We start from the raw sequence: 17,212 nt of genomic DNA, 5'->3' as shown, positions 1-17,212 counted from the left end.
GCTCCACGCGTCGCTCATCGGCGCCGCAGGAAGTGACCGACGAGGAATTGTCCAGGAGCTTCTCGCGCGGTCAACGATAACCAGCGGGGGAGCGGGTCGGAGGTAAGTATCACATGCAGCGATATCGCTAGCAATATCGCTGCAACGTCACAAAATCGGTGACTTACACACTGCGATATCGCTAGCAATATCACTGTAACGGGGGCTTAAGGGGGTCAGATTCCTTGTAGGAATGCTCGGATAGGACACCCATAATATGGTGGTGCACCATCTTGCTGGAAAAACTCAGGGAACGTGCCATCTTCAGTGCATAAAGAGGGCAACACCTCATCATGGAGCAATTTCAGATATCCAGTGGCATTGAGGTTTCCATTGATGAAGAATGGTCCCACTCTCTTTGTACCCCATATACCACACCATACCATCAATTATGAGCATCAGGTCCAAGCATTCCTACATGAACAGTTTCTTGAGAAGTGGATTGGTCATCGTGGGCCAGTTGAATGGCCATCAAGGTCTCCCAATCTGACCCCCCTTAGACTTTTATCTTTGGGGTCATCTGAAGGCAATTATCTATGCTGTGAAGATACGAGATGTGCAACATCTGAAACAACGGATACTGGAAGCCTGTGCTAGCATTTCTTCTGGGGTGTTGGTATCAGTGTGTCAAGAGTGGGAGAAGAGGGTTCCATTGACAATCCAACACAATGGGCGGCACTTTGAACACATTTTATAAGTGGTCATAAACTTGTAAATAACTCATGAAAGAATAAAGTTACGTTAAAACCAAGCACACCATTTTTTCTTGTGAAATTCTCAAGTTTGTGTCACATGACCCTCTTCCCATTGGAAAAAATAAACTTGGACCCAAAATGGCCATCTTCAAAATGGCCGCCATGGTCTCCACCCATCTTGAAAAGTTTCCTCCCTCCCATATACTAATGTGCCACAAACAGGAAGTTAATATCACCAACCATTCCCATTTTATTTAGGTGGATCCATATAAATGGCCCACCCTGTGTATACAGTATGTATATATAATATCTATATCCCACTGGCGCTTGACACACTCCTGAGTTTCTGGCTGCTAAGTTTGGGTGACAGTAACCACCTCCTGTCAAGTAATGTTGAAAAAAGACAAGTGTATATTCCAAACAGCACTAGGAAATGGCAGGAAAGGTGTCCTCCTGCAGGATTTTGCAGTAAGTATACAACAATACTAACACTAGAAGTAAAACCCCACCGCGAGAGGGTGTCCTTAATTTCACAAAAGTAGCAGTGTACTTGTGAAATAAATGTCCAAATAAAACCACACGTATAAAGATGCTAATGTGTATGCATGTAGTTATACACAGAAGCAACAACTACTACTTTGGGTATAGGTTTCTAGAAAAGCTGGGTGCACTGATCCTGCTAAGGTCAGGAAAGCTGGGTGCACTGTGTCCAGAGCCACGGTGTACTTGTAAAATACATATACCAGACTGCCGCCACATGTGTATTAATGCTAGTACATATACTTAAACATAGAGGCTCAAACTATTACCTTGGGTCTTGGTAGCGGGTAGCTAGAAGAGCAGGGTGCACTAATCTTTCTGTCGTTAGGAAAGCTGGGTGCACTGTGTCTGGCCTGTGCCGTGGAAGGACGGCGCTATTTGTCTGTAGCAGGCACAGAGATGTCCATCCATGTCAGTGTTGAGACACGCGGCGCCGGTGGGAGGAGTCCAATGTCTCGTCACGCGGAGACCGCCGCCAGAGACACGCGGCGATGCTGTAGAAGCCTAGCGGCCTGAAGGGAGTGGGTGGAGTTTGTTTTATAATGTATCAGGGAGCTGATATAAAGTAACTAGGTTCTGTGAGCTCCTAGCACTGACCTGCATAAGGCCTGTTTCACACTTCCGTTTTTGTGTCCGCCAAACGGATCCGTTTCCGTTTTTTTGACGGAAACGGATGCCAACGGATCCGTTTTTAAAAAAACGGATCCGTTTTTTTTGACAGATCCGCGGTAACCGTAATGGAAGTCTATGGGACAAAAAAAACAGATCCTGCAAAAAATGGCGGATCCGTTTTTTACAGAAAACAACGGATTTTGACGGATTTGAAAAAACGGAAGTGTGAAACAGGCCTTAGTCCCTTTGTAGCAGCAAGTAACCGTGGATCTAAGGACTCCGGAGGCTTTATAGGGCTAAGTATGTGCAATAATAGTGTACACCAGATGTTGCCCCAGCCGGTGGCAGGTCTATGTATATTATTGCCAAGTGACCCAAGCGGTATGACTGCGGATAATAGGGTTAGTGACGTCACACCCCTACCTGTAAACAGGTGTTTAGAAATATAGATCGGGTCCTAATCCTACGCGTTTCGGGATCTTGCGGCTTCCTGTTTACAACTACTCGCATACGCATTACCATCTTTATATGTGTGGTGGTATTTTGACATTTATTTCACAAGTACACTGCTACTTTTGTGAAATTAAGGACACCCTCTCGAAGTGGGGTTTTACTTCTAGCATTAGTATTGTTGTATACTTACCGCTAAATCCTGCAGGAGGACACCTTTCCTCCTATTTCTGAGCACTGTTTGGAATAATCACTTGTCCTTTATTTATTACTTTTGTCAGATTCAAGTTATTTCTGTGACCATTGTGGGAATTTCTGTCATTTAAATGAGGGGTGCTAACAATTATGACCACGTGTGTGGGAGGAGTGAATATTTTGACTCCACAGCCACTTTCTGAAAATTAACACGCAGTGGATGTTGGAGAGTGAAAACTTCACATTTGCCATTTTATTACCCAACACATAGTGCCCAGATTGTGCTCCAGGAAACACACAATAAATTAAGTGGATTCTTCTCACTATAATATTGCTAAATACAGGGATCCTAAATGTTGTTTGCGCACACTGCAAGACTCAGAAGTGAGAGTGTATATTGTTGGATTGGTTTCTAGAAACCTTGTTGCTTTTCAACACTTTCCCCATTATGTAGATAGGGGCAAAATTGTTTGGTGAATTGGAACGCGTGGGGTTAAAACTTCGCCTCACAACATAGCCTAGGACACTCTCGGGGTCCAGACGTGTGACTGTGCCAAATTTTGTGGCTTTAGCTGCGACGGTGCAGATGCAAATCCCGGACACACACACACACTTTTGAGCTTTATATATTAGATTTGGGAGGCAGAATGAACAAACAGTTGAACACCACGTACTACTGGTTCATCCAAGAAGGTTTTCTATAAGCCTGTGAACTGTCATTGTCTACGTAATAAAGTTTTTTTACATAGCTTGCCATTTTTATGGACAGTTTAAGTAGAAATGTTCAAAAATGTAAAACTCAAGGATATTTTCTTCAAAAATAATTGTGTTTTTTTATCTTGGCAGATGACTGTACCAGGAGATCAGAGGGACAGCTGACATCTTCAGTTGTATCTTGTAGGATCTCAAGATCATCAGATTTAAAAATTGAAGTGACTTCTGTTACTCCAGATATACCATCATCCATTCACAGCAAAGATCTGTCAACTGATCCTATGGAACAGATCCCATCTTCTGATTCATTACTGACTACTAAGGAAAATCAAACTGCTCCTAAAGCAAAGAAGTCATTTTACTGTTCAGAATGTGGGAAACATTTTGCTTGGAAAAAAAGTTTGGTTACTCACCAGAGAATTCACACAGGGGACAAGCCTTTTTCCTGTTCAGAATGTGGGAAATGTTTTAACAATAAAACAGGTTTGGTTAAGCACCAGAGAATCCACACAGGGGAGAGGCCTTTTTCATGTTCAGAATGTGGGAGAAGTTTTAAAGAGAAAACAGCTTTGGTTAAGCACCAGAGAATCCACACAGGGGCGAAGCCTTATGCATGTTCAGAATGTAAGAAATGTTTTGTGCAGAAATCAGATCTTGTTAGTCACCAGAGAACTCACACAGGGGAAAAGCCTTTTTCCTGTTCAGAATGTGGGAAATGTTTTAACCAGAAAACGAATCTTCTTACACACCAAATAATTCACACAGGAGAGAAACCTTTTTCCTGTTCAGAATGTGGGAAATGTTTTAACAAGAAAAGGAATCTTCTTACACACCAAATAATTCACACAGGAGAGAAGCCTTTTTCCTGTTCAGAATGTGGGAAATGTTTTAACACTAAATCAGATTGTGTTACGCACCAGAGAATCCACACAGGGGAGAAGCCTTTTTCCTGTTCAGAATGTGGGAAATGTTTTAACAGTAAAGCAGATTGTGTTAAGCACCAGAGAATCCACACAGGAGAGAAACCTTTTTCATGTTCAGAATGTGGGAAAAGTTTTAAAGAGAAAACAGCTTTGGTTAAGCACCAGAGAACTCACACAGGGGAGAAGCCTTTTTCATGTTCAGAATGTGAGAAATGTTTTATACAGAAATCAGATCTTGCTAGTCACCAGAGAACTCACACAGGGGAGAAGCCTTTTTCCTGTTCAGAATGTGGGAAATGTTTTATACAGAAATCACATCTTGATCGTCACCAGAGAACTCACACAGGGGAGAAGCCTTTTACCTGTTCAGAATGTGGGAAATGTTTTAACACTAAATCAGATTGTGTTAAGCACCAGAGATCTCACACAAGGGAGAAGCCTTTTTCCTGTTGAGAATGTGGGAAATATTTTAACTGGAAAGTGCATCTTGTTAGACATCAGAGCAGTCACACAGAGGAGAAGCCTTTTTTATTTGCTTAATGTGGGAAATATGTTACTTGGAAATCAACTGTTAATAAACATTAGAGATGTCAGGGGAGAAGCTGTTTTCATGTTCATAATGTTGGAATAGTTTTAACCAAATTTGGATCTTCTTAAATGGGTTGTCTCTTGTCATTCCCCATGTTTGCTGACAAAAGGATAAAATTAAACTTTATTAATTCGAAATGTAAAACTATACCCATAATTCACCCTCTGAAGGTTAGTCAGAAGGTGACTAATAGAAAAAAATCATGTACCCCACATCTCAGTATATAGGGTGAGGTGACGTATACACACTCACTCTCCAAGCCTCTCATTTCTATGGGTTTTGTCGTTCTCACCAAAGGCAACTCATCAGGAGACTTCATTTAATATCGACCTATATTCATGCGAGACTAGACAAAAAAAATAAAATCATGTATCATGTTATTCGGAACAGTCAGAAAACTAGCCACATGTTGGCAGATCCCAGACCTCAAACTATATACTTAGTAAGTATATAAGCCACTCCAGTGGCGGTCAGTCAGGAATATATGTGAAAACCCGTATAATTATTGTGTTTTTCCTCCTATAGGGACTGCCCTAGTTTGGTATAATAACAGCTGTCAATTAGTAGTGCAGACAAATGGTCCTAGAATAAACTCCGTTTTCAGACGGCCCAATATCTACCACTCAGGGAAAACTTACCTGCTCCAAAGATCATTAGTAGCTTCTAACTAATGACCATGCTGCGGTCTGTCAGGGAATGAGTGCAATATCATTATAAAGACTAGGGATATGTGCAGCCATAATGTCTGGGAGATCTGTGCCATTATTTAGTGTGAATATGAAATGATCTCTGGAAGTTAAGTGTTCCCTGAGTGGTATATACTGTATTATCACATACTTTCTATTCCTGACACTGGAGTGGCTTATAAACTTACAAATTATATAGATTGAAGGGATCTGCCAATATGTGGCTAGTGTTCTGACTGATAATACATGATTTTAGGGTTTTTGTTTTTTTTTTTGTCTAGTCTCGCTTGAATATGGCTCAATATTTAAATAAAGTCTCCTGATGAGTCGTTTTGGTGAGGACGACGAAACCTGTAGAAATGACAGTCTTGGAGAGTGAGGGGTGTACGTCACCTCACCCTATATACTGAGATGTGGGGTACATGTTTTTTATATTAATCACCTCTGAATAACCTTCAGGGGTGAACTATGGGTATAGTTTTACATTTGAAATTAATAAAGTCTAGTTTTATCCTTTTGTCAGTGAATCTTCTAATCAAGGGGGGATATATATATATATATATATATATATATATAATTTCATTTTTCTTTCTCCGTGAACTCATTCCTCATGTTTGACCTCATTAAAGTAAAAACATTCATACTCCGCTGGCGCGCCGGCTCCTCTTTAGCGCTGTCAAGACTCGCTGTCCTGGGGCTTATGTGAGTTTGTTGCCTCACAGGAGCCCTGCGCCCAATCAGCGTCAGCTTCACTGTTCCCACCTTCGGACGTATTGAATATCAACAGGAAGCCAGGGCTGCGGCTGCTCTCTGATTGCCTCATGATGCTCGATTTGTCCGAAAGTGGGGACAGTGACACCAGCGCTGATTGAGCACAGGGCTCACATGATGTAAAAACCTCAAAAGAGCCCCAAGAACACAAGTGCCAACACCACTGAACTGATGCCAGAATGGAAGGTTAATATAAGTGTTTTATTTTAACAGGACCAAACATGATGAATGAGAAGGGATTGTCCAACTTGTGGACAACCTTTTTAAACATCAAAAATCCCACACAGAGAGAAGTCATTATCATACCTAGAGTGAGAAATGAATGACAGGAAAATCGTATTTTGTTGACCTTCAAAAATAACTCGGACGCAGAGAAACTATATATTAACAAATTCTACAAAAACATGATGTGCGCGGAGTGAGTTCAAGGATGGAATATTATATGGGAGTTTTTTACAGTGGGGGAAAAAAATATTTAGTTAGCCACCAATTGTGCAAATTCTCTCACTTAAAAACATGAGAGAGGACTGTAATTGACATCATAGGTAGACCACAACTATGAGGGACAAAATGAGAAAACAAATCCAGAAAATCACCTTGTCTGATTTGGCAAGATTTATTTTTCAAATTATGGTAGAAAATAAGTATTTGGTTCATCTCAATATTTAGCTATATATCCTTTGTTGGCAATCAGAGGTCAAATGTTTTCTGTAAGTCTTCACAAGGTTGGCACACACTGTTGGTGGTATGTTGGCCCATTCCTCCATGTAGATCTCCTCTAGAGCAGTGATGTTTTGGGCCTGTTGCTGGGCAAAAAGGACTTTCAACTCCCTCCAAAGGTTTTCTATGTGGTTGAGATCTGGAGACTGACTAGGCCACTCCAGGACCTTCATATGCTTCTTACGAAGCCACTCCTTCGTTGCCCTGGCTGTGTGCTGGGATCATTATCATGCTGAAAGACTATCCATATTTCATCTTCAATGCCCTTGTTGATGGATGGAAGTTTGCACTCAAAATCTCACGATACATGGCCCCATTCATTGTTTCATTTATATAGATCAGTCCTCCTGGTCCCTTTGCATAGAAACAGCCCCAAAGCATGATGTTGCCACCTCCATGCTTCACAGTAAGTATGGTGTTCTTTGGATGCAACAACTCCGCATTCTGTCTCCAAACACGAGTTTTGTTTCTACCAAAAAGTCTTACTTTGGTTTCATTAGACCATATAACATTCTCCAATACTCTTCTGGATAATCCAAATGCTATCTAGCAAACTTCAGACGGGCCTGGACATGTACTGGCTTAAGCAGGGGGACACATCTGGCCCTGCAGCATCTGAGTCCCTGGCGGTGTAGTTATTGATGGTAGCCTTTGTTACGTGGTCCCAGCTCTATGCAGGTCATTCACTAGGTACCCCCGTGTGGTTTTGGGATTTTTGCTCACTGTTCTTGTGATCATTTTGACCCCATGGGGTGAGAACTTGCGTGGAGCCCCAGATCGAGAGAGATTATCAGTGGTCTTGCATGTCTTCCATTCTCTTATTATTGCTCCCACAGTTGATTTCATCACACCAAGCTGCTTGCCTATTGCAGATTCAGTCTTCCCAGCCTGGTGCAGGGCTACAGTTTTGTTTCTGATGTCCTTCGACAGCTCTGTGGTCATCATAGCGGGGTTTGGAGTGTGACTGTTTGAGGTTGTGGACAGGTGTCTTTAATACTGATAACAAGTTCAAACAGGTGCCATTACTATAGGTAATGAGTGGAGGACAGAGGAACCTCTTAAGGCTGTGATCACACATGCAAGAAACTTGGCCGAGTCTTGCATCTCAATACCCGGCACTGCCGCCGGCACTCGGATCGGAGCATTCAGCTGCATGTATTTCTATACAGACACAAGCTCCGAGCTGAGTGCACAGGTATTGAGATGCAAGACTCGGCTGAGTTTCTCGCATGTCATTCCAGCCTAAAGAAAAAGTTACAGGTCTGTGAGAGACAGAAATCTTGCATGTTTTTAGGTGACCAAATACTTATTTTCCACCATAATTTGCAAAATAAATCTTGCCAAATCAGAGAAGGTGATTTTTTTTTTTTTTTTTTTTTATTTGTTTTCTCATTTTGTATCTCATAGTTGTGGTCTACCTATGATGTCAATTACAGGCCTCTCTCATCTTTTTAAGTGGGAGAACTTGCACAATTGGTGGATGACTAAATACTTTTTTCCCCGCTGTAGGATAAACCAAATACCAACAGAAAAAAAGACCCAAAACAAACATTTATCAGTAAAAATAACTCATCTTTATTAGGTAAAGAATTGCGCCATTTTCCGATACCCGTCGTGTCTCCATTTTTCATGATCTCGGGTTGGGTGAAGGCTTATTTTTTTGTGTGTTGAGTTGACTTTTTTAATGAATACCATTTTGGTGCAGATATGATCTTTTGATCGCCCTTTTTTGCATTTTAATGCAATGTTGCGGCAACCAAAAAAACTTAATTCTGGCATTTTGACTTTTAGTGATCAGGTTAATTCTTTTTTTATATTGATAGGTTGGGGCGATTCTGAATTCGGCGATACCAAATATGTGTATATTTGTTTTTTTATTTTATTTTGCATGGGGCAAAAGGGGGGTGATTTTAACTTTTAGATTTAATTTTTTAAATATTTTCAAAAACATTGCTTCTTTTACTTTTGGCATGGTGAAGACATACAGCATTGTATCTTAATTAACCAGACTACTGTTTTTAGCAAACGAATAATAAATTTGAAAGCCAACATACAGATAACATTCTAAGTGTGTTGATTTCTGGTTGGTTAAGAAAACAGACTTTTGTTTGTGTAAGCCTGCAATATCAACTTTTATTGTGCACTTATCCTTGATCACTAGTGATGTTTGCTGATATGCTGATTATGCATTGTGGTATGGAGCCAGTTTAACTTCTAAAGCAGAAAAGGAAAAACTATACAAATAGTTTAAATAATCAAGTAATGCTGCTTGATCTCATCTCCATTCTTACCCTTTTTTTTGTAAATACTAAATGTGGTACACTCGTCAAGCCTAAAACTAGGTTACAGGCCTCTGTATAAAGAGACTGAGAGAGAAACAGCCAGAGAGATTCTGCCAAGACATCCATACATCCAAAGAACCAGAGTAAGGACAGCAACCATTTTACATCATGGCTCCATCACGAGGGACACGGATCAATCATTCTATAGGAAACAACCTAGGGGTTTTTAGCCTCGGCTGGAAGAATACAGATCGCCTCCAATGAATATCGCTGAACCATGGATATGTTTGGAGAATCTAGATTGTGATCCTTGGATCAACTGGCTTTGTACCTTGTATAGACTCAATGAACTGTCATCTTCCTACGCTAGTCGTTACCTCCGCTTTGTGTGTGTGCCACAGGTGGAGTAGTCGACTCTGGAAGATGAAGCCAGGTTGTGATCCTCGGATCAACTGGTCTGGTACCTTGTATGGACTAAGTGGACTGTCATCTTCCTACGCTAGTCGTTACCTCCTCTCTGTGTGTGTTCCACAGGTGGGGTAGTGACCCTGGAAGATCTGAAGTCACCGCTACTATTATCCCAGCGAGTCAGCAGAGGGGTGAGACTCTAATGTGCACCAACTTGGGTATTTTGCTGGGACTGTTCTATGGATTATCTGCCCGTTTTCTGGTTCAATAAAGTATTGCCACACTGTTTTCCCTCACCCTGTGTTGACTGAGTAGCATTTTGCCCACATTAAAAGGAGAGCGGGAGTTCGGCGGGTCGATCCCTGGTCCATGCCGTTTCGGCTAGCGGGCGGCGCTCATAGCAATCCGGCAGTGACAACCATAGAGGTCTGCTGGAGACCCCTGGTTGTCATGCCAACCCATCGGTGACCCACGATCATGTGACAGGATCATCGATGTGCGGGATTTGAGCTAAGTAGAGAAAAGAGGCATGTATGTGTTGGGGATCACCGAGAAATATCAAAAATACTTTATTATAACACCAACACACTAAAGAGACATTAAAAACATTTAAAATTGCAGATATGCAATTATAATGGTACAAAAACCCATGATGGGGTTAAACCCCTGTAAAACCCCACATAGACAGTGTATTGTACAGATGAACACGTGCATAAATGGCGAGTTACAAACTATTCAACTTAGTAAGTGAACAACAAATACACTGCCAGCATAAATAAACTCTACACTGCAGAAGCTGTATGGTAAAAGGGTCAGGGAACACTCTGCTACTTGCGTTATGTATAATACAGCCCCAAAATGAGGGGGAGCAGAGCACCACATACAACCTGGATCATGGAGGCAGGAGCCTGCATTAGATAAGATCAGCATAGGACGCTCATGCAGTAACAGTTACATAGTTTTGAAGGCTGGAGGAAGACCTTATGTCCATCTAGTTCAGCCTATTTTTAGTGCAGCTGTTCTGCACTGTTGATCCTGGGGAAGGCAAAAAACCCACAGAGTAGAAGCCAATTTTCTCCATAGGGAAAAAATTCCTTCCCCTAAGCTGGGTCAACCATCTACCTATAATATTCTACATTATTCAAGGATATCACCATGTCATCGGCATATAGGCCAATGGAGTCTACCGACCTGCTATATCTATACCTCGGATATTGGGGAAGGACCTTATATGTATTGCTAGTGCCTCAATCGCAAGAGCGAAGAGAGCCGGGGAAAGAGGGCAACCCTGATGGGTTCCCCTATGCAACATGAAAGACTCAGATATAGAATTATTTATTATAATACGGGCCTTAGGTTTCATGTATAATATTTTGATCCATGTAATAAAATGATTGCCAAAGCCATACCTCTGCAAACATGCGGAAAGGAAAGGCCATTCAAGAGAGTCAAAAGCCTTGGCCGCATCTAACGATGCCAGTGCCCATCTGTTGTCTGGTACCAAGGAGCTATATTGGACTAGGAGGAGAGGAGACACAGATTAGATATTAGAAAAAACTTTTTGACAGAGTGATCAATGAGTGGAACAGGCTGCCACGAGAAGTGGTGAGTTCTCCTTCAATGGAAGTCTTCAAACAGAGGCTGGACAGACATCTGACTGGGATGATTTAGCGAATCCTGCTTTGAGCAGGGGGTTGGACCAGATGGCCCAGGAGGTCCCTTCCAACTCTACGATTCTATGATTCTATGACTATTGACTGGACTCTTCTGATGTTAATGGAAGTCCTTTTGCCCGGCATAAAGCCCGTTTGATCTGGATGTATGAGATTCAATATAATGGAATTCAGCCTAGTAGCTAGAATCTTGGTAAAAATTTTATAGTCCACATTCACTAATGAAATGGGACGATAGGATCCACATTCTAAAGGGTCCTTCCCCTCCTTCCAAAGCACTATGATATTAGCCCCGTAAAAGGACTCAGGCATAGAATTCCCCTCCCATATTCCCCGATAGACCTTTACCAGGAGTGGCGTCAATATATCCCGGTACTTCCTATATAATTCAATAGGTAACCCATCAGATCCAGGGGCCTTCCCAGAAGCTATATAGTGTTATCTATCTCCTCTGGAGTAAACTCAGCGTCCATAAGGGCCCGCTGCTCAGGATCCAATGTGGGAAATGATATATCTGACAAATAGTCTAAGCACCCTAAAGTATCAAAGTCACTTTTAGATTTATATAGTGACCTGTAGTAATCCTGAAAACAGCCGAGAATATCCTCAGTCGAAGACACCAGTGTACCGTCCACCTTGCGAATTTGCAAAATCATATTAGAGGTGTTATGTTGGCGCTCCAGGTAGGCCAAAAATCTGCCCGTTTGGTTCCCCAATTCAAAATAGGATTGACGAGTAAAAAACAATTTACGCTCAGATTTAGTGTCCACGTGCTGAGTATATAACCTCTGAGCAGCCAGCCACTCATTCCTGTTCCCGCTGGTCTGGCTAGATATATATGCTGCCTCCGCGTCTTTCAGTTGTTGCTCCACCTCGTCATCTTTCCCTGCGGTAACCCGCTTAATATAAGAGATCGTGAGGACAAACAGCCCCTCAGGTATGCCTTAAGGGCATCCCAGAATAAATTAATATCCTGGGGCTCCGGGTGGGACGCGATGAAGCAATTCAACTGATCAATCATTCTGTCCGGAGATCCCATCAGTTTTAACCAGAATGGATTTAACTCCCAAGCTATCCCACTGTTTACTTGTCCATATTTGAGTTTAAGGACGACCGGGCTATGGTCTGAGATCCCTCTACTGCCATGTTCTATATCAGCCACCCACATTGCTAGACCGCCAGAACCGAATATATAGTCTATGCGTGATAGAGAGCGTTTGGTGGATGAGTGACAAGTGTACTCCCTTAACTCAGGGTGACTCATCCTCCACAAATCCAGCCACCCACCACCCTCCATAAATGATGACAATGGGGTTGTAGTCGTTGGGGAGGACCCCCGGGTCGCCACATCATCCAGCCTCAATTTATCCAGGCGGCTGTTCATAACCATATTAAAATCGCCCATACAAATAACATCTGCATCTGGGTAGTTAAGGGCAAAACTCATTGCTTTCTGCAAGATGGATATACGAGCCGGAAGGGGGTTATAAATACATAGGACTACATAGTTCCTGGTGTTCACCAATGCGTGGACAAAAACAAAACGACCCTCAGGGTCCCTCCGAGTTTCCCTCGCCTCCCATCTGACATCTTTATGTACGTTGGTAGACCCCTCTGGAATAGCTGGTGTGGAATGTATGGGCAGACCATTGTACCCAGGGCTTCTGCACGCACCGTACCGTATCCCTAGTCAGGTGCGTCTCCACCAAGGCCACAATGTGAGGGCGATAATGTCTGACCTGTGAAAAGACCTTGATCTTTTTTCGAGGTGTTTTTATTCCCCTCACGTTCCATGTCATACATATTAACTTCGACCCCATACTTTGCTACTCTGAACATAGTGCATGGTATTACCCGGGCAAAATTTAGAGACATCACCTGTAGACTGAAATTGTTGTCGACTGCGGTTACAACCTAAGAAAAAATACCAAAAACCTCTACGGAAAAAAAGCAAAGTAAATAAACAACGAACAACATGGGAGTAGAGTCCTGTACTCCCATCAGGGAACAAACAAGGGGATACCATCACTGAGCCCAGTGTCCGGTATTGTTGGTATCTTGGACACTTCCGAGTGTAGCTCCAATCAGTCGATTAATAGAAAAATATCAACTGACAAAAGATGCATTAGGATTCCTTTTCGGCAGACCCTCCATGGGATCGCAGTCACTCCGCCGGATCTGTAAAAAAACGAAGTAGAACCCCCGTGGACCACCCGGAGCCGGACCGGGTAAATCATCGAGTACACAACACTCCTCTCCCGCAGACGTCTTTTGATCTCTGTAAACTGCGCCCGTTGTTTCTGGAGTTCCGCAGATAAATCCAGGAAGATCGAGATCGTGGCATTGTTGAAGTTGATAGGGCTCTTTTGCCGTGCCAGTCGTAAAACCACGTCTCTATCCCTGCAGTTGAGAATGTGCGCCAGAAAGGGTCTAGGCTGGGCTCCTGGAGGGAGAGGCCTAGTAGGGACTCTGTGGGCCCTCTCCACCGCAAAAATCAAGGAGAATTCGTCGCCCAAAGTGGTTTTAAGCCTATCTTCTAGGAATTGCTCCGGATGTTGTCCCTCCGATCGCTCCAGCAGGCCAATAATTCGGATGTTATTTCGACGCATCCTATTTTCCAGGTCATCTGCTTTTTGCCTCCACGCATTCATGGAACCCGCCACTTTCATTAGTTTAGCCTCCATGGGTGTGATGATGTCCTCCACCTGGGATACCCGCGTCTCCACCTCCGTAATGCGGCCCTTCATGGCTTGCATATCTTGCCGGAGGCGTCCCACTTCATTATATACGTCCTCTATCATCCCAGTCAGAGACGTCCTGGTCATGGAGATGGCCTGCATGAGTTGTTCAGACGCCTGCTTAAGGGTTAATTCCCCCTGCTCACACTCCTCTCCACCTTCAGGGGGGCGGCTCTTACGCTGAACTTGTGGGGGGTTATTTTTTGTAGATCTAGAGCCTTCAGCATGGTCTATCCTGGCATATTCCTTTAGCTTTTCTGCAGCCGTTCCGGACCCTTTGGAATGACTCAATTTAAAGGCAATAGGGCACAGCCGGATGGCAGAGACCGTGCACTTTGGGGTCTCCAAATTAATGTGGCAGACAGGGTATTATGCACAGAGGGTAATTGCAGGGACCCAGGCACAGCACAGACCCGCAGGGTCTCACAAGGAGGCAGTGTTCAGCCCCAGGTGGCAAGCAAGGGCCCCCACAGTCCAGGGAGCGACTCTCACAGGGGCCAGGGAGGAATCCAATAGTTATGGCGCAGGGCAGGCAATATGGTAAGGAGGGGGATGCGGGGCCCAATTTTTCAGGGCTCACACCGCTTGTCCATCACAAATAGTTAAATTTTCAGCTCACCGTCCTGGTCCCTCAGCGCTGCAGCGATGAAGCTCGGCGCCGCGTCTCTCTTCAGCAGAGCGCGCGCCTCCAAGATGGCCGCCGCTCCCTGCAGGCCCCACCAGCCGCCCAGGCTTCCAGAGCTGCCGGCTCCCAAAAGTCCAGCCCCGCTCTCCCGCGGGGGTCCAGGAGCGACCCCGAGTCCAGAGGGGTCAGAAAATGGGTAAGTGTGCCGCGAGGTCAAGAGTCTGATGACCGGATTTTTATCAGGATGGCAGGAGCTTCCACCGCGTGCGTCCTACTCCATCGCTGCCATAGCCACGCCCCTACCTATAATATTCTGTTATTCATAACCTTCTATACTGTTACTCACAAGAAAAGCATCCATTCCTTTCTTAAATTCATTCAGTGAGTTGGCCATCACCACTTCCTCAGGAAGAGAATTCCAGAGCCTCACTGCTCTTACCGTGAAGAACCCTCTTCTATGCTGGTGCAGAAATTGTCTTTCTTCCAAACGAAGAGAATGCCCCCTTGTTCAGTACGAGGTAGCCAAGGCATGGGAAAAAGCAGGGGCACAGAAAGATGCCCGACGCGTTACGCCAGAAGACCTGGCTTCATCAGGAGCAGTAGCCATCATGTGAACAGGTGTGTTATAAATACCTTAATGAAATTTCGGTGGACAGGGAACAGCTGGGGACTGTGGGCGTGCATAGACACAAATACTGTAGCCGGCACACGCCGAAACCGGAAGTGACAAACGGCATATGACTGCGCAATCGCAGGAAGAGGCAATGAGGTACATAAAACGGTGTACCAAGATGGCCGAAAGGTAGCACACTGCGCATGCGCTGGTTCGCGCCCGTGCAGTAGCTAAAGGAACAGACTTGAGATAAGGTGGAGAGGAAAACAGTACACTGCAAAGGCGCACGCACAGATCAACGCGCGCATAGAACAGCGGCCATCAGTGGCGAGGGACAAATGCATAGGCAACAATTTACTGATATAAGAAGAAATTAATTAAATAATATATACAAAAGAAAATAAATGTAAATACTTAGGTACCACTCGATTGGTGAGAGAAATTAGTAAAACTCAGTGACATAGGACAAAAAATAAATTAATCCCACTCAGAAATATGAAAAATCCATATGAAAGGGTAAGTATAAAAAACCATGATTTTTAGCAGATAGAATCTAGTTCATCTACATTGTTGAAATAGATTTTGAAATGGTCTAACCCAAATTTTTTAAATAAAGGCCGCCTAGAGATAATGAAGGCCACTGTCGTGGCTACCCATAAAGGATAGTGTAATCCAAAAATAAAGACCAGAAAAGGTCTAAAAAAACCTGAAAAATGGGAGGAAAGGGGGGGGGAGGGGGAGTGATGGAAAAAAGACTGGGTGAATGAAAAAAATAATAAAAATGAAAAATAAAATAGAAATGAATAAATAAAATAAATAAAAAAAAGAAATAGATGAAAAAGGATGAAAAAATATATCAATAAAATGTGTACATAAATATAAGTAATGAAATATAATAAATACAGAAAAACCAACAGAACTACTCTGAAAAGAGGGGAGAGAAAAATGAATAGTCATAGTGGAAAAAACAGTCCACTGTAAGGTTTCCAATCACAATATAAGTCCATATGGTCCGAGCAACAAGGTAGATAATCTTCGTATACCAAGACTGGATGTAAACCTTCTAGAAAATGTTAAGGTATACTCCATGACCAGAATGTAAAGTATCATTGCAGAAATGGCCAGATGTCAAACTTCCAATCATAACATGAGTTCATGTCGTCCAAATAGTTGAGTAAGCTGTCTTCGTATGCCGGGACATAGTATTGAGCTTCCAGGGAGCAGTGCTTGAAATACTCCATGTACCGAATCTGAGAGAAGGAAGACATAATAAATAATTTTCGAAAAAAGTGGAATTCAAGAAATGTGTATTAAAATATTTAATACACAATAACAAGTAAAAGCTGTTTGTAGAAACCGGTAAAGAGTAGTTCCTCATTAAGGCCATGGGGGTGAGACTTTTAAGATTGTGGATCCATTTCGATTCACATATTAGAAGTTTTTGGACAATATCACCCCCTCTAATGTTAGTTGGCACTTCTTCCAAGCCCATCATCTTAATCCCCTTAGCTCATCCATGATGAGCGTCCAGGAAATGTGCTGCTACTGAGGAAATATTCTTGCCTTTAACCCGATCCGTTTTGGCCGTGGAGATATTAGAAAGGTGTTGTTGTAACCTCCTACAGAATTCCTGTGTAGTCTGTCCTACATAGACCCTCGGACAGTTGCAAATGAGGGCGTAAACCAAATTCCGCGTCTTACAGTTGAAAAAAGTCCTAGGTTTGATCTGAAAAGGGAAGATAGTGAGTGAAAAACCATCCTGGGCAATCATATGTTCACAAACATTGCAGTTGCCACAAGGATAAGTGCCATATGTCCTAATCCCTCTGTTTAGTCTAATAGTCGGACGTACAAAATGACTATGGCATAACCTGTCCTTCAGATTTTCGGCCCACCTTGCTATCAGATTGGGAAAAGTGGAAATATGCGGGGCCAATTT

The 17,212-nt window shown here is 43.1% G+C and overlaps 1 protein-coding gene and 1 pseudogene across 1 annotated transcript in view; both read left to right on the top strand.

Annotated features, from left to right (window-relative positions):
* LOC141059305 (uncharacterized) overlaps positions 1-4,769 on the top strand; it is a 38,504-nt pseudogene extending 33,735 nt beyond the window's left edge.
* LOC141059299 (uncharacterized) overlaps positions 1-17,212 on the top strand; it is a 779,988-nt gene that overhangs the window by 113,664 nt on the left and 649,112 nt on the right. The window lies entirely within an intron of this gene.

Source organism: Dendrobates tinctorius, unplaced genomic scaffold (assembly GCF_039654945.1).
Source record: "Dendrobates tinctorius isolate UK_male_01 unplaced genomic scaffold, ASM3965494v1 ptg000226l, whole genome shotgun sequence".
Taxonomy (NCBI): Eukaryota; Metazoa; Chordata; class Amphibia; order Anura; family Dendrobatidae; genus Dendrobates; species Dendrobates tinctorius.
This window is presented reverse-complemented; position numbering and strand designations above follow the sequence as displayed.